We start from the raw sequence: 19,357 nt of genomic DNA on the forward strand, positions 1-19,357 counted from the left end.
GCATATGTTAACTAATCACTGAAAAACATGCACACACAATTACACACAAACACCATACACAGATTCCCTCTCTCTCCCTCCCTCCCTCTCCCTCCCTCCCTCTCCCTCTCCCTCCCTCTCTCTCCTTCTCTCCTTCTCTCCCTCTCTCCCTCTCTCTCTCCTTCTCCCTCTCTCCCTCTCTCCCTCTCTCCCTCTCTCCCTCTCTCCCTCTCTCAGCTTCTATAGCTATTCAAAGAACTATGTTCTCAAGATAGACTTGTAGTTGATTAGTGTGGACATATATTTATTAATTATGTTGAGAACTCAAATGCATTGAAAGAAGGGTTTATATTTAGAGCTGCTGCTAAGGGAAATGAGTCATTTATCTCTCAGAGTGAACACTCATAGTGTTGGGGTAGTGGTGACTCACTTCTGTAAGGAGGGGCTACTTCAACCTGTATCCAAAGAATGAATTATCTTTCAAATACACTTAGTATCTTGTAGCAAAGCCACTGGCTTTCACAGGAAAGTCTGTTCTTTGTTCTGAGTTTATGTCATTCCAAGGTCCAGTCTTCGCTTTTATACCACTGAGTAGCAGAATTTATTTGATTCCTGGTACGTATTCTATGATTAGTCAAATAGTTTTAAAAATAATTTGGAAAATAAGTAATTGACAAAAGAATTCTGTAGCAACTAGTTTACTGTCATATCTGTTGACAGAATAACAAAATGACCAATCCCCTTCTCTGTTAAGGGCTTCGCCAAGCTGTCTTTTCTCAATTGCTAATTGACAGAACTAGCATATGACTCTAGGTTCTGTGGATGAAGCCCATGTCTTCAGCCATGAGATACAAAACCTGCTTCAAGCCCATGTAGCTGCTGCTCCTGTTACATGCGGTAGCTTAGACTTGCTCTCCGCCGTGCTTTGTGCCCTGCATGCCCATCGTGTACTCAGTCTGGAAAGAAAACCAAGCTGTGGTTAGCTATTGCCCTTGCTTTTATCTACCTGTCCCACCGAGTGGTAACACGTTTGCCATAGCCCCCTATTTTATGTATGCATCCTCTTTTCTCTGCATTGTAATAAATTAAAATAATATTATAGCCATAGAAGTCTACTGGTTGCCTGTCTTTTGGAAGCAAGAGTAACAAACTTTAATTCTGCTTATTTCATTAATACCTCTTGACAGTAATTGGCCATGTTTCAAATCCATATTTTCTTTTATCTATTCATTATGAAATTTATTTTTGACAGTTTCCTTTATGCATTTCTATTCTTCCTTTGTGTGGGAAGGATAATAAGAACCTGTGGTTGGTAAAACAAAACAAAAGCTGAGTGTGTCGGTCAGTGGCAGCATACTATTTTCTTTTTTATCTCTCTCCTTTTAATAGATACTTCCCCGGACGGCTCTAGAGTGGCGGGCAGAGCCTTTCTATTTGTGCACAATAACTGGGAGTGGCTTTTGAGTGTTGGGGGTGGGGAGCTGTGAGTTGAGAACTGGCTGGCCTGTTTATGCTGGTTGGTGTTATGCTTCCTCCGTCCTGCTAAGTTCAAAGAGAGCGTGAGTTTCTGTATACTCCGTGTTTGCCTGCCAGCCGCAAGAAAAATAAAGGAGAGCCATTTGAACTGTCTTCAGAGAATGAAATCTAATGCAGATTTCAAACTGCATGCTTGGAATGCCATCCTACAGAGAGGTGGGAGGATGCAGAACTGCATGGTTTAAAGCTCTGGCCCGGCCACATCCCAGCAGTGTGGTGTGTGGCCTGGAAGCTCCCGGTCCTTGGGCCTTACCACTGAACAGCACTGCCCTTAGTGCTCACCTGCTGAGCATAAATGACATTCTTTATGAGAAATAGTATTTGGGTTGTAAACAAATAATTTCCATAGCATCTGTCACATAGGGTTGAGCGCCTCAAACCTTTATAGTAGTGGATGGACCAGTGTGAGGTGCAGCTCGATATAGCCTCTGCCTGTTAGGAGCACAGCAGTATTAGAACAGGGGCATCGGTTAGAAAGCACTGAGGAAAAAAGAAAGACGAGACCTGTATATTCTTTTAGAGTAAACAGCATTTAAAAAGATGAAGACACATTGACTGTGCTTATTAAATGAGATTTGATGTGGTTTCTGCCTCCTCCTTTGCATTCCTCTCTCCTCCCCTGGAAGTTTACCCTCCTCCTCACCCTGCCCACTGCACTTCTCCACACTAATTCCTCCCCTGTTTTCAGCTTCTTTCTTTATGTGCTTGGCTTATTTAACACAATGTTGTTGACTTTCACTTATTTTCCTGCAAATTAACATGTTGGATTTTTATACACAGAACTAATTTGGATAAATTCTTTGATTAAGCAGTTATCATTACTGCTTATTCATTTATTTTCCCCTGAGTTCTTATGGCGCCTTTAAAGGCAAGTTTGTCAGGGCAGTAGCTCTGTTCAGTTCAGTTACTGCGATGTGAGAGAGTGACTAATTCAGAATATGTCAAAAGTCTGCGGTTCAGGCTTGAGGGATGGCGAAACTGTAGAAACAGTAATTTACAGTTAAGCTTATTTTACTGCCCTGTGATACTGTGAGATTATGGGCTTGGCGTCATTGCCTCCATGTATGCTGCACTAGGAGAACCTAACGAAGGGGGATTTGCTTTTCTCTGAAAGATTAGGGATGTCCTCCTTGAGTGTCCTGAAGCTGCAGTTCTGTCACTGTAGTGTTGAGATAGGAGCGTCTGCAGAGACAGTCTGTCTAAGGGTTTAGAAAAGGACAAAAGAAAGATAACAGGAAAGGCGTGTAGTAGGTGAGTCTGTTCCCCCCATCATTCCATCAGGGAAGCAATGGTTTTCTTGAAAGCTTCACCCAAAAACATCCAAGTTTTCTCTTAGAAGAAATGTGGGAAGGACAGTGGGTAGAAGCCTGCATTTGCCACACTTCCACTTGTAGACATTCCTGGCAGGAAATTGTAAAGCAGGATGATGTGCTTTAATGTAAAGTAGTAACCTAAATGACCCTGTGTTAGTCTTAGGATATTGAAATTAGTTTTTATTGCAGATGCTGAAATAATGTATTTTCATGTGCTGAGAGGATTGGGTTTATATACTATTTTAATTTATAAGTATTGATTGAACACATCTTTTTATTTAGCATTATTCTAAGTTCTTCAAACATAGAAACCATTAAGAAGGCATTAAGGCTCTGTTGAGGCTCTGAACACAGAACTTGGTACAAAGATGTTGGTTTTCTGATTCTTAATACTTGTGGACGTAAAGCGGATAATTTAACCTTCAGGTTCTCAGTCTCTTCGTAAGTAAGGCATGGAGAGTGGTGGCAGTCAGAGCCTGTGCACTGAAGTGGCTAAAGTGCCTGACACGGAGCCTAGTGGAGAATGTGCCATCACCATTGTGTATGAATAATTGATTCCATTGCTAATTTGAGTAACCAAATAGGAGTTCTTAGAGAGAGAATTCGGGTGTCACAGTGGCAGCAGTGTGAGGCCTGATAATCTAGGTAATGAAAGTGTAGTGTTGTATGGCTCTCAAGTATCTCTCTGGGATAGCACAGGATGCGAAAGGAAGAGTCTATAAACTTGCCCGTCTAATAACCACACCCTCAGCTTCAGTGAAGTACACCCACGATGCTAACTTCCCCTTGACAGTTGGTACACAAACACTACCAGTTTTTCAAATATGCTTTGGGACAGAAGACAAAATTATATCCAAAAGCAAAAACAACAGAGCTTCAGTTCTCACAGTCAGTTCAACTGCTGTGCAGGTGTGAATGTGACTGTCCTCCCGAGGTTTATGTGTTGGAACCCTAGGGTCCCCAGTTGGTGGCCCTGTCTGGGAAGTTTGTAAAGGTGTGCCCTTGCTGCAGGAAGTTTATTGCTGGGGACGGCCTTTGAGGTTTCAATGCCTCAGGGAGCGCTTAGCATTCTGTCCCATCTGCCATGCCTACCTGCTGCCCTGGCTCCTGGCTGTAATGGTAATAGACTTTTATAACTCTGGTACCTTAAACCCAAATGAACCTTCTCTTCTATAAGTGCTTTAGTCATGGAGTTTTACCACAGCAATGGAAAAGTAACCAAGAGAGCTGCTTTCACCAGTAAGTCCCACACTCTTGGGCGGTTTGTAGTGCCTGGCTTTTTATGCCTTGGGTTCAGAAGGCACAGTATCTATCACTGTGCTTTGGGAAGGGGTCTGTTCTCAGCAGGTCCCTGCAGAAACACAGGACTTGTAGATAGACTTCTTCAGGAATCATCTAGAAATGGTGCTACTTCTTGCCTATGAACACATGAATATTTGCAGGTCTACTGTGATTTATTAAAGCTTTTCCTCAGGTTTATGGAAGGATATTCTTACAAAACATGACGCATTTTCAAGCAGAGAATTGTAAAAGAAAAATAAGAGGTAGTATGAATTTTGCCTTTGAGATTTCTTTTACTGTCACATCTGTATCCTTTCTTCATCTCATAGTTTTCTCTTAGTAATACATTACATTTTAGATGATGCATTTCTGTGTATTTCTGTCCCTATGGATACTTTTTCAGTTTTAAAAAACACTGCAAGACTTAAACAATCTTTTCCTTGAGCATGCCTTTCTGGCTTGGTAATAATAAAGTATTGCTATGGTAACCCTAAGAGTAATTCTGTGGGTCCAGCATCAGCCCTTGCATCACCCACACTCGAGTAAGAATGTTGGCTCATTAGAGTAGATGACAGTGCACCAACCCAGACCCACAGAGTCAACACACGAAGCTAAAGCAACTCCTCGGGATTAATAGAACAATCTGTGCAAAGGTTCATCTCATCTGTCGGTCCTGACCTATGGAACCTCGTGTATTCTGACATGCAGGTATCAGACGTTTCCACAAGGATTGCGCTTTTCTTTTTTGTGTGTCAGACTGATTGTGGCAGGCCAGCAGAGTGAAACAGGGAGCTTTATTGAGCTGTTTTCTTCCACCCCGTTGCTCTACCTTGGCCCTTCTCTTGATTTCTAAGATTTCTGCTGCAGATTCTGATGAAGAACATATGTCTGCTCCCAGATCACTCCCCCGAGAAACGTTGGAGCTGTTACATTTGGTTTTACTATCCGACATATTAAAACAGTTAACCACAAGCACATATTACCAAATAGCCCTATCAAGTGAAGTTTAAAATGTTTACTGCATATTTAAAATACATCACAAGCTGTGCAGAAAGACCTGCGGAGCAGCCTGCTAAGGCAGCTAACCAGCAAAGCAGCCTCACCAATGCAAGGGCTCTCTACACGTTACGTCTGCAAATGCTTCTCTTTTCCCTGACACATCATATACAGCATCCATTATTAATTATAACACCAGGACAGATCTTCTCATGCTGATACTTACATGTGTATAAATGCATGGATCATCTCATCTATATCACCAGTGTTTATAGCTGCATACATTATGAACTGGAGTGCTGTCAGACACCAAAATATGACATTTCAGTTCTCCACGGACAGCTGAGACAGTGGGTCCACAAAGGTCCACATGTTCACCATGTTTCTTGATTGCAGCAAAAGGCCATATAGATGGATACTTATGCCATCTAGATTAGTGTAATCAACTCTGATGCTCACATTATACTGTAATCACTTGATGATGTGTTTCTCAGAACGCATCCCCATTGTCAGCCAGCAAATGACTATAATTATATATATATGATTTGACAATTAAGAGGCTTTTAAACTAGGCTTTATTATTAATAGATATAGTATAAATTTCCCAATAACACAGAAAACAATGTGTGACTTAAACGGTAGTTGTTTTAAAAACAGTGCTATGCTTGGGGCTAGGCATGGCCACATGTAGCACGATGGGGAGGGACCTCCCTCCTCACCATGCCCATTACATGCAACCTGAACGTCTCTAATGCAGAGCTTCTCACCCTTCCTAATGCTCAGACCTGTTAAAACCGTTCCTCAGGTTGTGGTGGCCCCCAACCATACAATTACCTTGTTGCTACTTCCTGTTATTTTGCTACTATTATGAATTGTAATGTAAGTATCTGATATGCAGCTTATCTGATGTGTGACCTCCAAAGGAGTCATGACCCACAGGTTGAGAAGGACTTCTCTAATGTCTTATAAAATAGCATCAAAGCAGGCATTGACTGAAACAATTCCTAAAACTAATGCCAGGCGTGGTGGCACAGGCTCCTGATCCAGCACTCGGTGGGCTGAGATAGGAAAATCAGGAGTTTAAGGCCAGCCTGGGCCACACAGTGAGTTCCAGGCCTCGGCTGTGAAATGAGTCCCTGTTTCAAAAGGAAAAGAAAGAGGAGGAATAGGAAGAGGAGGAAAAGAAGGAGGAACAAGAGGAGGGACAAAGGCTAAGCTCTTTCTCCTTGTAATTGCCCCTCCACATTCAATTAGCTATAATAATTGTGATTGTTTTTTATTATTTATAATTCTTTAAATATAAACTTTTGGAGGGCAAAGATTGTCATTTGGATAAAATAAAATTACTTAAGTTTTCTTAACATGATTTATAATCGGACTTTTCTTGAATACAAAAATGATATTAATTTTGCTCCCTAATAATCACAATAGAACTTAAAAATCACTTGCAAACTCACTGTCCAGAGAAAATATTCTAACATTTTGATAAGTATTGGTACACAAATCAATCAGTAAATAGACATGGGATAAATCCCTAGTGACATGACAGGCAAGGCTTTGTTTTATATGTTTTGGAATTGGTCTATTGTAGTCATAGTGCCTAGAATAAAATCACAGGCATATAGCATCATAAATGTATTAAAAATAATGTTGAGTGATGTTGTGAAGGAAGATCTTGAGAATATTAGTGTCTTAATATTTATGTCCTCAATTCTAGGATGCAATACTCCTTCAGAGAAAAGCCACCCTTAATTAGAAAATAAGAAGGACCTTCTATCCCTCAAATGAAATTATTAGGATCCTGACAGTGAAGCAAAACATTCCAACCTAAAATTGTAGCAAAGGTGGAACTCACTGTGTGGCCCAGGCTGGCCTTAAACTCCTGATTTTCCTATCTCAGCCCACTGAGTGCTGGATCAGGAGCCTGTGCCGCCACACCTGGCATTAGTTTTAGGAAGTGTTTCAATCAATGCCTGCTTTGATGCTGTTTTATAAGATAGATGGACAGATGGATGATAGATGGATAGGTGCATAGATGGATGGATGGATGGATGGATGGATGGATGGATGGATGGATGGATACATAGATAGATACATAGATAGATACATAGACAGATGATAGAGTGGCCAAGATGGATGGCTGATGGATAGATGGATGGATGGATGGGTGGGTGGGTGGATGGATGGGTGGATAGGTGGATGGATGAATAGGTGGATGATAAGAAAGAGATACAACAGACTTTAGGCTGAGACTCATTTGATGATGGGAAAGTGAAAGACTAACATGTTGGAGGCCAAAAAGGGTATGTACGTGTGTAAGCACAGTGATACTGTGTTTTGAGACATAACTATAAAAGTAACCAGAAATATAATTCTTATAGAAGCTGATTTGTCTGTATGTGTTGCCTGTTTATTCTGTCCTTGGCACCTGGCCTGACTTGGTCCCAAGCGGGGTGGTGATTTTCACTGAGGCATGTATGAAACGAAGCCCCTCCTCCTTTTTAGTCTTTACTTTTTAAAGCAAACCACATGGCCGCACCTCTTCTTCAGGCTCTTGACTTGTTGCCAAGCCGACAGAGAGCCAGCTGGAACAGGATACGGTGCAGTGCTCATTAGCAATTCACATTTTCTAATGCAGCAAGAGTTCGTGTGTTACGTTTTAGACGCCGTGGTTTTATCCAAACCATTCACTAAAATGAGTGGACATTTTATTTCTTTATCTGCGTCATGCTGGTGAAGACAAATAATTTAATCTGAATAATTCTTTTCACATACTGGTGTAGGGTTTGAGATTTCTTCCCCATTAAAAGTGTTTGGATACTTTTTTGGTTGGGAGTGCATATCCTTTTTATGAGTATGGAAACCAAAGATGGGCTAACTATAGTTACGGCTACTCGTTCTGTCCCCTCCTTGTTTTGTAAGAAGTGAAGTAGCGTGTTTGTTCATAATTAATAAATGCAGAGTGCTTTATATCATGTTCTAAGAATCTGGTCTCCATAGTGTGTAATTATATTTTCAATAATTTTTAAAATTCCTCTCTGTCCTGCTTACACCTTTACCCCTTCCTGTTCCTCATCTCACACCTCTCAAAGAGAACTCAGAAAGCAGGCACAGAGCATCTTGGTGACCGGGGGCATGGGGAGTTAGCACACTTCTCTTGATTATTTCACGTTGTTCTCCTAGAGAACAGGAATCCAGACAAGAATGACATCATCTGTGCGAGTACAATCTTCTTTAGAAACAGGCATTTGTAATGGCTTTTGACTAGGGTGATTATAGCATTTCAGAGAGGCAGGATTGCCAGGTACCAGGCTGGAGGTGTGGGAGCTGTTAGGAGTCTGGACAGCCGTCCTCAGCCTCCAGCAGAACAAAAGCCATCTGGGCTGTGTGTGTTGGAGGTTTTTGAGTGGTGCACGTGCAAAGGAAACTAGCACTAACCCACTCTTAGCTCTCCTTCTTGTTATTAACTTGTCAGCTCTTACTTGAGCCAAATCATGCTCAAATTATTTTAAACACAGATTTAACATGTGAAAAAAAATCAGGAAAATATTTCTGAGGATAAAAATGTCCATATAGGTTTCCCTGCCCTATGTGTGTGCCTCTGAGTGTGGGCACCAAGCTTAGGATCTTGATTGTGCTCCTCTACATTCCAGTGCTGAGCTGTATACCCAGCACCATATTTTGGGATTTTGATTGGCTCTTGTTTTTCTTTCTATTTGATAGTGGAAAAAAAATCAACATTTTCCCAAAAATAATAGAATAGCAAAAGTACACATGATCAGGCTGAAAAAAATGTGGATCATTATTCTCTAGGGTAGGGAGGAGCCTCAAACAGTTCCCAAACAGTGTGCTGCACCCCTGGCGTGCTCTGTGTCTGGACAGCGGCACACCCCTCAGGGCCGGGCCTTGCAGAGCTCTGGATAATTTTCCATGGTCACCTCCCTATGGGGCCGTTTTCTTCTCTCATCCTCTGTGTTCTACCACAGGCCATGTGCTTACTTCAATGTGTTATACTCCCTCTGTACCAGAACCCTCTAACTGTTTTCCCAGGGCAGTACAGTTAACTCCTTTAGAGCTCATTCCAATCCACAGAGCCTGAGGTCCGCCTTCCTCAACCCTCCCGATTACCTCAGTGCACCCCATCTGACTGTGTGTTTTATGTGAGCATGGTTTGTTATTTAGCTGTGTGATAATTTCAGTAGTATCTGGCATTCCCTTCTAGACCATAAATTCTGCACACCCCTGTACCTCAAGTGCTAATCTTATCTGCAGGCACATAGTAGGCTCTTGTTAATGTTAACTGAATGATAAAAGACTAACAAAGAAGGAAGCCGTTATTCTATCTCAGAGTTTCCTGTAACTTTGCAAAAGTACAAATGAGGGGCAAGTTCAGGAGAATCTCTTTTGGATGGCAGGATGGTGTCAGAACAGGCAGAGTATCAAAGGGAGCAGGAGTCTTGACATATCACAGTGGGGATATTGTCAGGAAAACATTCTGTGCAGTGAGAACAGGTAACAGCAGCTGTCAGTGCCAATCCTGTTTTGCATTCTGTTGTTCTCATACAACCGAACTATGTAGATTCTGGGGACTTTTGGTTCAGTTAGCTGTGTCTTCCCCCAGTTCTGATTTCCTCATCTTTCTTGCCTTGCTGTCTGTGGTGATTTGAATAGATTTGCCTCCTTGTTGGAGTAGGTGTTTGAGGAAGTGGATAGCTAGGGCAGGGGGTTGGGGTGTGGCTGGGGGTGGGGAGGGTTGGGGCTTTGAGCTCAAGCTCTGCCAGTGTAGAATCAGACCCTGCTCATGGCTGCCTGCAGAGGACAGTCCCTATTTAGCTTGGTCTACTCAGTGCTTGTGAGAACTTTGGATCCAAAGCCAACTTGAGAAGCAGATTTCATCTGAATAACTAGCTAACTAGATTGCTTGGTTTTAGTTTTCTTTTTGAAAAAATATAAAGAATTGAAGGAACAGTTGGAACTGAGTGGTGGCTGCTCCTCAGGGACTTATGCTCCTCCAGATCTGTTCCTTGCTTCACTGTGTATTACCTATACCCACAAATGCCATGGTGTGTGCCATACTGCTGCCCTGCCACTGCAGTGCTCATGGTCACCTCCCAGCAGTGGCAGCATGTGGGATCTATTCAGAAATGGCACCCTCAGTCTGTCACATCATGGTAAACTTGAGAAGGGACTCGAGACCCCACAGGCACAAATGTCCTCAGAGATCCAGAAGTGCATCAGGCACAGAACGCAGCAGAACTTGGCAACTCTTGTAACTGTGTAAATTGCCACTGGGGTCCCAAGTGCTAGGGGACCTGGGGTCATTGGCTTGGTTGGAAGAGGACATGAAGAGGTGGCTTGGGAATGTTAGTTGCATCCTTAAATATCTGCAGACTTTGGATGGTGACCAGCAATTTTCCATTTGCAGAAAATCTAGGCTTTTATTTTTATCTGTGAAAGGTTACCTTGGCTACTGTCTGTCAAAGGCTGTTTTGAGAGTACCGAACTTTGATGACCTTATGAATTGCAACACACTTTCTTTTCATTCAAAAAAAAAAAGTCCTCTTGAGTTCAATCAAGCCAGACTGTCTGTAACCTAGCGCTCTTTCTCCCATGTAGGCTATGTCTGAGTTAACAAGACCAATTTTGTTAACACCAGGCTCTGCCCTTCTAGACAAAGTACAGGTTAGCCATCCCTTTTCCACAGAATCTCAGGAGTGGATACCCAAATCATCTGGTGTGTTAGTGTTCTGAACTAGTGTGCCTGAATCATGACATCAACAAGATGTGGTATGTGGGTGTCTCCCATCAAATGGCAGCTGATGCTCTAGTGGGGTAGCCCTGCTGTCTGCCTTCAATTATAGAAACGCAGCACTATGCTCATTTTTGGAATTGTTTTTGTCTCCCCTTTTCCTAGCATTATTGGGGTGTAGTTGGCAAACAAAAGAAATGTAAATAAAAGTATATGTATTTTAGTTATCCTTTCCTTTAAATGCATGTATTACTTTAAACATTGCTAATTTCTTCTTGTCATCAGATTATAAGAGACTTCTTGAGGGGCAGTGATTTTTTTTCCTACTGTCATTTATCTCTAATAATCCAGTGCTCTCTTATCCATGACTGCTGAAGGAAAATGAGCCACTCGCTTCTCCAGCTCTTTCTAGGAAGAGGCTGGCTTTGGAATGCAGTTTGAGGTCATTGTTCTTCGGTGCAAGGTTCTGGATTTCCTCTGTGTGACTGGAGTATATCACAGTGTATCTGTTTCCCAGAGGACTGTTGTGTCTCCACAGGTTCAAATAAGAAGGCATGCTTCGTAAGCCTAGCCTTTTCCAAACATAGGCAGTCCTGCAAGCTGAACCATGCATGCTAATCTTGAGGGAGCTAGGACATAGTTATAACCATTCAACCTTGTTTTCCGTGCTGTATTTCTTATACCTACCCCTTCTCAGTCTTGATTGGAGAAGTGAGTGATGATGTAAGGCAAACACTTATGTCAGACCCTTCTCAGTTTCTTCAAGACTCACTGTGGATGTCTCCCATGAAACAATAACTTCACTCAGAGGTAGGCTCGATATCCATCAGGCCTTTTGTACTCTTCCCCCAATGATGGATACCACTGAAACATTAGCTTTCCAAGAAGAAATGCAATGTGGGGTTTAAAGGTAGAAGAGAGCATCAGGATGGGACCTCCTGGCAGCCCAGTTGAGTATATCTGGCTCCAGTCAGCCTGTGGCTGTGGCTAGTTCTGACCTCTCAGTTCTATTGTGTTGGTCATATGTGTGAGAAAAATGAGTGGTGGAAGAGCATGTTCTACCTGATCATGGCCAATAGCACACTGCTGTTATTGCTGGAGCTCTTAGTGTGCCTTGTTCTACATGCAACCTGGAAGAATAGTCTACTCCAGCTGTAAGTAAGATATGTGTTCTTAAAGCTCTTTGGAAACACCTTTTCCCTGATAGAAAAGTTTGGATGAAATTTTTGTGCTAATATTTCCTTTCAAATTGTATTGATTGCTGCAGCCTCTTGACCTAGTCTGTAGTTACTTCTAGGTGGATCTTGGTTAGCATTTCTATTGTTGTGATAAAACACCACAACCAAAAGTAACTTGGATAGGAAAGTGTTTATTTCATCTTATATGTCCACGTGACAATCCAGCACTGAGGGGATTGGTGGCAGGAATTAAAGCAGGGCAGGAACCACAGAGAAGGACTGCTGTTTTTGTACAACTCTGGACTACATACTCAGAGGCATACCATAGTGGGTTGGGCCCTCCCACATTAATCATTAGACAAGAAAGATGCCTCCTAGGCTTGCCTGGATGGAGGCATTTCCCTCTTCTCTGATGACCCTAGACTCTGTTAAACTGAAAGAGGGGGGAGAGAGGGAAGAGAAGAGTAGAAGAAAAAAAAAAACAACAACTAGCCAACAAAGGTGGTGACGTGCTCTTCATTAGGACTGAGATGATTAACTTTTAATTCCCAGGAAACTATGAACTTCTGGAAATGGTCATTTCATCAGCTGCCTCTGGGTACTGGGCACTTGCTATGTACCAGACAAGACTTAGTTTAGTTCTGGAGATGCTGTAGGCAAGCTAGGGAAGACCTGTGCCTTCAGAGCTTATGCCTGGACGGTAACATCCTTTTTACTCATATTTATGTTCCTCTCCCGTGGCATAGTACCTGATATGCAGTAAGTGCTTCAAGTGTGTTTGTTATACACCAAATGTAACTCTTCTGAAAGGAAATCCGGTGTGCGCTAAAGGAAAAGGAATAAATACAAGCCTTTTCCAATAAAGTGCTCTTTTGTCATGATGTTTTATTTGTTTATATGGTCTCTCTTTCTTCTATTGTTTTATTAAATTCCACCTTGGTTAACCCTGAATAAAACTGAGAATATGCCCAGTCCTGGTTGAAGAGAAGATTTATATTGTAGATATGAGGGAAAGAACACCCAGAGGCATCTGGAAGAATCTAGACTGAACATGGCCAGCAGAACAGACCAGGCCATGAGAGAAGAGAAGAGAGAAGGAAGGAAAGAGAGGGCAAAGAGACAAAGGAAGGAGCCAAGGGCCAAGAGAGAGTGAGCACTTAGCCAAAATGGCTGAGTTGTGTGGAAAAGAGAAGCTGGGGAAGGAAAGCAAAGCTCTGAGGCCGGAAGGGTTTAAGGTAGGGCCTGGGTGAGGAGCTCTGAGAGGAGCCAGGACTTTGTAATCAAATACTTGTGATGCCTAGAGGAAGCCCGACCGCTAGTGGCCAGGGCCTGCTTTGATATGTTAAAAGGCACCTCATTTGTCCCAGGGTTACTAGGGGCTTTGTTTATTTTTAGGTTCTTACTTTTAGTTTTAATTTAAACAGCTTAATTTTTAAAAGGCATCATTAATATAACTCAAAATCACTGCTCAAAGTAAATTGTGGAAGGTTTCATTCACGTATTAGCAAGTGCATGGCTCAATATGACCTCAATAAATAGAAATCCAATCAATATTCTTTTTTGAGATAATAATAGAATTACATCATTTCCCTTTCCTTTTCCTCCCTTCACACCTCCCAAAGGCTTCTCCTTACTATCTTTTAAATTCCTGCATTGCCTCTCTTTTCACTGAGAATTCCTAAACACACAAATACAATCTTCTCAGTCTGTATTATGTTACTCGTATGTATATATTTTCAGGGCTGACCATTTGGTATTGGATAAACAGTGCTCTTCAGTAGTACAGACTGTGACTCCCAGTCTCAGGACTCAGTTGACTGTAGTTCTCTGTGTAGGTTTTAGGTCTCCTGGACTTTGCCCATGCATGTCTGTTGGTGCTTGTGTTTCCCACATGTAGGCAGTAAGTTGGGAAGAGTGTACCTCTGACATTCCTAGGAGACACAGTCTCACAGGAAGTTCCCTGTCCCTCCAGCATACAGATTCATTAATATTCAAAGTTACCAACACTCCTGCCAAGTCCTAACCTGCTGCCTTCCTACCAGTTGTCTGTGTGAGAGCACACTTTCCTTAAGCCTCACCAACACACCATGCTGTTAAGCTTCCAAAATTTTGCCAGTCTTTGAGGTGATAAATGCAATTTTGGTATCAGAAATCATTTCACTTTGATATTTCTTCCTTTAAGTGAGTGAAGTTGAAGGTATTTTCACATTTCAATTTAACTTTTTATCTTTGTGTGGATTGTTTATGCTAGCTTGCTTTTTGCTCCCCTTTAAAAAAAATATAGCATTTTTATTGTCCTTTTATCAAAAATTTACTTATTTATAAATTACTTTAAGGTATCTGTTTGCGTATAATTTGTTTATGGTGTTTTGCTGCTTAATTTTCTTTAATAATCAAACATTGGTTTCCCTTTTAAATTACATATGGATTTTGAGATAATTAAAGTCTCCTTCTACTCTCATGCCTAGAAGAACTTACCCTGTCAAAAGGTAATTATGTAGTTCTTTTTAATATTGGATCAGTTTGGAAATTTTGTTTATAGTTGACATGAGGAATACATCAAACTTTCTCTGACAAGTTGTTATCCAGTCTTCCTATCATTATCTGCTAAAATGCCTAATTGGGAGCTAATGAGATGGCCTAGAGGATAAAGACACCTGGTGCCAAGCCTGATGACCTGAGTTCAGTCCCCAGGACTCACAAAGTGGGAGGGGAGGTCTGACTCCATAAATGGTTCTGTCACCCCAAAAGAGAGATAGATCATTTTTAGCTATATTTTTGGCCAGCAAAGAGCTGACATACCTGTATTGTATATTAGAATATTCCCATTGGTTGGGTCTCCTTGTGGGTTTGCTATCCTGTTGCACTGGTCTGTGTGTCTCATTTTGTTTCAGGATGTCATGGTCCTGTGGAGGTTTCAAAGAGGGTCTCAATATCCCTGGCTTGGCCATACCTCTTCATGATTCTTCCCGGTCACCTGACATTCTTTGGTTTTTCTTTTCATGTGAAATTCTATGTAGTAAAGTCAATTTGTCCAGGAGAAAAGTAATTTCAACAATGATTTTTAATGATTATTTATGGGTGTAATAAGATAATCTATCTCTTGATGGCACAGAATCATCGTAAGCAGGAATTGGAGCTGGCTGGACTGTTCATGTCTGCAGCTGTTTCTTTGTTCCTGTACCGACTCCCAGTTCCTTTCTAAGAAGGACATTTCCTCTACAGTTACTCCAATGGAGGTTTCTCACTCCTTGTACGTTCTTAAAATTTTAGTTTAAAAATTTGCTTAATACACTACTGTGTTATTTTTATTTCTGGTTTCGTTTTATTTCAAGCAACCATCTCAGCATAGCCTGCCTATCTTCAAGGACTACAGAAACTTCTTGCATGAGTAACTTCCTCAGTATCAACAGATAAGTGTAAAAGCCCACATGTGTTTGGTGAATTGTGATCTAATGGAGCCCTGCATCTGTAGATTTCAAAGCCCAATTACTACCAAATGAAGATTGCATGCTGAAAACCAGGTTTACCTTAGATCAGTGCAAGGGGAATGTTGTAAGTCAGAGTGAGGGAAAGGGTCAGAGAGAGGCTCCAGTGTCCTCAGGACAGGCACATCAGCACTTGGAGGCAGAGCACAGGAGTGACTGGTGTGACCCGCAAGTCCTGAGTTTCCATTAGCCTGGCTTTCTCATAGCACATCAGAGGCGAGTGTCTTAAGTACGGTAGCATACGGAAAGCATTGCTAGTTCCCTACTGCCGTGGGAGCTGCAGTGCTTCAATGTAATCTTTGTGTTTGACATTTTCTGTCTTCCTTGAGGCATTTGAAGTTGTGCCAGAAATGGGGATTTTTCTCTTCTCCAGTTAATCTTACAGCTGTGGGCTTGCGTGATTTATTCTGAAACACAGTTTAGAAGTAGTGATTACATATGTAAAAATTATGATAGTTGCAGAGCCATGAAAATGTTACTGATACTTGCAGTTGTTTTCTTTATGATTCTTTCAACTTTGGTATATCTTGCATATACTTATAAAGATAAACACTAAAAAGTACCTTTTTAAAAAGTAAAATTTCAAGACCCCGAGAAATCTTGGAGTAAACCCAGAAACTCACTCTTGATAACTGCTGGGTTTGGCCTGGTCATCTGGATCTGTTTACTCATCCCTCATCCGGATAAGATTCTCATTGGATGCCTTGCCAGAATGCCTATAAAACTGTCCTCTAAATAATGGGATATGTAAACCCAATAACTTTTCAGCACCTAATTTAACAAAGGTTATTAAACATTGCTATCAAACAGGGATGGATAAACGGTGTCATGGATAACTAAGTAACAATTTTAAGAAACCATCTCTTAGGCTATCCAGTGGCTCAGTGTGTATGTCTCAAAACCATGAGGACCTGAATTCAGATTGCTAGTGCACATATAAGACCTAGTCACAGTGGCATACTTCAGCGTGGAGCAACATGGAGAGTTGGGGTGGGCAGAAGTGTCCCTGCAAAGGTGAGCTAGCAATACAAAGAGAGACTCCGCCTCAAAGAGTAAGGTAGAGAGCAACAGAAGATGAAACTTGATGCTGACCTCTGACCTCCATGTGTATGCACAAGCCAGCATTCCTACACACACACACACACACACACACACACACACCCCATTTCTCTTCCAGCACTCCCCTCTTCTTATTATCAAAGTACACTTGCCATAACCAAGTGAACATGAGAGCTACTTCCACAGAAACAGGACACAGCAGAACATAGTTTAAAGCCAAGTGAGAAAAACATTTTCTTCTCAAGGGCAGCATTCCAGCCCCTACTTGTACCTGTCACCAGTCCTTATTTGACCCTGCCTGGGAGCTGCATCTCTAAGTCTTAACAGTAGCGCTGGCTGTCCTGAAACTTGCCCTGTAGACCAACCTGGTCTCAAGCTCATAGAATGGCACTACTGGCCAGCAACTTATTCTTTTCTATTTGAAGTTTCTGGTTTGTGAAATTTTGTGAACCTCTATGGAAAAAAAAGAGATTGCTGAAACAATATTATGTGGTTTGACCTGAGTGATTTGGAAGGCTGGTGAAGACTTTTAATTCTCCCCCTCCCTCCTGATCTCCAACCTCTGTATGTACTTGAGAAAGGGTCTTACTACAATATTCCAGACTACTCTAAAACTGGTTGTGTAGCATAGTGTGATGCTTAATGTTGGTTGTCAGCTTGACTGGATTGAGAGATGTCTCGGGGATTAGTAAAGCTCTCTTTAGTTGTCTGTAAGTATCTTTCCAGAGATGATTGACATACGGGAAAGCAAATGAGGAAGAAAGTCCTGCCTCGAATGTGGTTAGCACCATCCAGTGAGCTGGGAGAGCAGATGGAATTAAAGTAGGAGAGGGCATGGCAGGTCCATTCCTAGTCATATTTTCTCACACATCCTCCTTCCTTTCCTCTCTCCACCTTACTCTTCTTCCTTGCCCTCTCTTTCTCTTCTCCCACCCTCCTTGCTCTTCCATGTGTCTGCAGTCCTTTGGCACCCTGTGTGTGTCCTGTGTACCACTGCGTAGAGGCCCATGGTAAATACGCACCACAGTTAATTGAGCTTTCATCTATCCGTGCCATGTTTTATGACTGGATCTTGCCCATTACAAATAAAGCCTTCACGAACATGTACAGGGTTTTGTGTGCATGTAAAGTTTCAGTCTTTTAGGTTACATACATGAAAGTGGAAATTCTGAGTGGTAGATATAATCAACTTTCAAAGAAATTGTCAGATTGTTTCCTAGAGTAGCTGTATCATTTTACATTTCAGCTCATGAGATTAAAAGCATTTCCCCTTTAAGATACTGGAAAAAAATAGGAGCTCTTTGATATCATACATAACATAAACCCTATTATAATCTGCAAATATTGGTTATATGAAGCATACATGTGTTATAACTGTCATCTAACTCCTAGTTTAGCTTTTACTCAATGAAAGTATTCCTGTAAAAAGCATTGTGATAATTTTAATGTCTGCTTTCTGCCACACTAATCTAAGACTCTCCAGGGATGCTTGATTTGACTCTAGAAGATCATCCCGTGCTCCTTCCTTTCTTCCTTCTCCCCAACTCTCCATTCCTTTCCTCTCTTCCCCTACTGGGGGTTGAATTCAGAGCGTCATAACTGCTGGGCATGTACTCTACACTGAGCTGTATCCTTAGCCCCTCCTCACATTTCATTATTTGTTAAATCATTATATTCTTAAGATTCTTCATATCACAACAGAATGTAAGTTAAAAGAAGTGCTTTAAGAGGCAAATTCTGCTTTGTAAGAGGTAAATGAACATGACCTATAGTGTCCCGACAGAGATGAGGCATTGCAAAGAGATGAGGCATTGCAAAGTTGGATTTGGTACCAGACTCCATAGTCCTGTGCCATATGGCATCCCTTCCTTGGGAAATCGTCCTGCAAACTGTGAATATAGGGGTCACTTGAGAGTTTTTATGAATCTCTTACAACACATCTTAGGAATGGATTTATGTACTGGAAATTTGGACTTTTGAGGGTTAAACCTAAATGGTCATTTTATGGAACAGTGAGTGATAGTTAAATTTACTTAGCAATAGTATTTATGTCAATCCTGGAGGCTTGTACAAATGGCTTCTAAGTCATTGGCTAGACTCTGAATTAGGGAAGATCATTGGAGACAGCAAATATTCTAATGTCTTTTATTTTGAATATCTTTTAAAATAACTAGTTTGGCATTGTCCTTGCCACCCAATTCCCCTCTTGTGTTTGCAGGAGTGGAGCAAGGGGAGAGTTCCCTTCTGTCTTAGAGCGGCTTACAGTGTGCATCTGAAACTGGGAATATCCCAATTCCATTCCCTGCCCATTCAGCTACTGTCAGAAGAACAAAGTTGATCTTCTTGGGCCGATGGACTTAAATTTCACAAATCTAAGGACTTTTCCCATCATCTACAAACAGCTGAAATGGTATAATGCAGACCTAGATGGCATAACACGAATGTGCATAATTACTGCCCCAAACTAAGCAGTCCAGGCAGTGATTATGAAAGTATATGCACATGATGAGTTGGTGATGGGGTTGTGCAGGAGTAAGACAGAGGCTTAGTGCTGGGCAGGCTTGTGCTTGGGTCACCAATTTTTAGGCCATCACAAGTCTCTACCTGGACTTTCTATAATGAGACTAGGTTTAAAGCTTATTTGGAGGCTGATGTGAGGGTAAGAGGTATTTGATTGCAAGTTTGATGAGGCCAGGGACTTAATCTGTTGTGTATCAGTGTATTAGTGCCTAAGACAGTGTTCATTGCAGATTCCCAATTACCTTTTGAGTAAGCTAA

The 19,357-nt window shown here is 41.6% G+C and overlaps 1 protein-coding gene across 2 annotated transcripts in view; it reads left to right on the forward strand.

The window, feature by feature from the left end:
• The window catches only part of Scfd2 (sec1 family domain containing 2), a 332,032-nt gene that overhangs the window by 126,750 nt on the left and 185,925 nt on the right, over positions 1 to 19,357 (forward strand). The gene's annotated exons all lie outside the window — the stretch shown is intronic.

The sequence above is a fragment of the Rattus norvegicus genome, chromosome 14 (genome assembly GCF_036323735.1).
Source record: "Rattus norvegicus strain BN/NHsdMcwi chromosome 14, GRCr8, whole genome shotgun sequence".
Classification (NCBI taxonomy): Eukaryota; Metazoa; Chordata; class Mammalia; order Rodentia; family Muridae; genus Rattus; species Rattus norvegicus.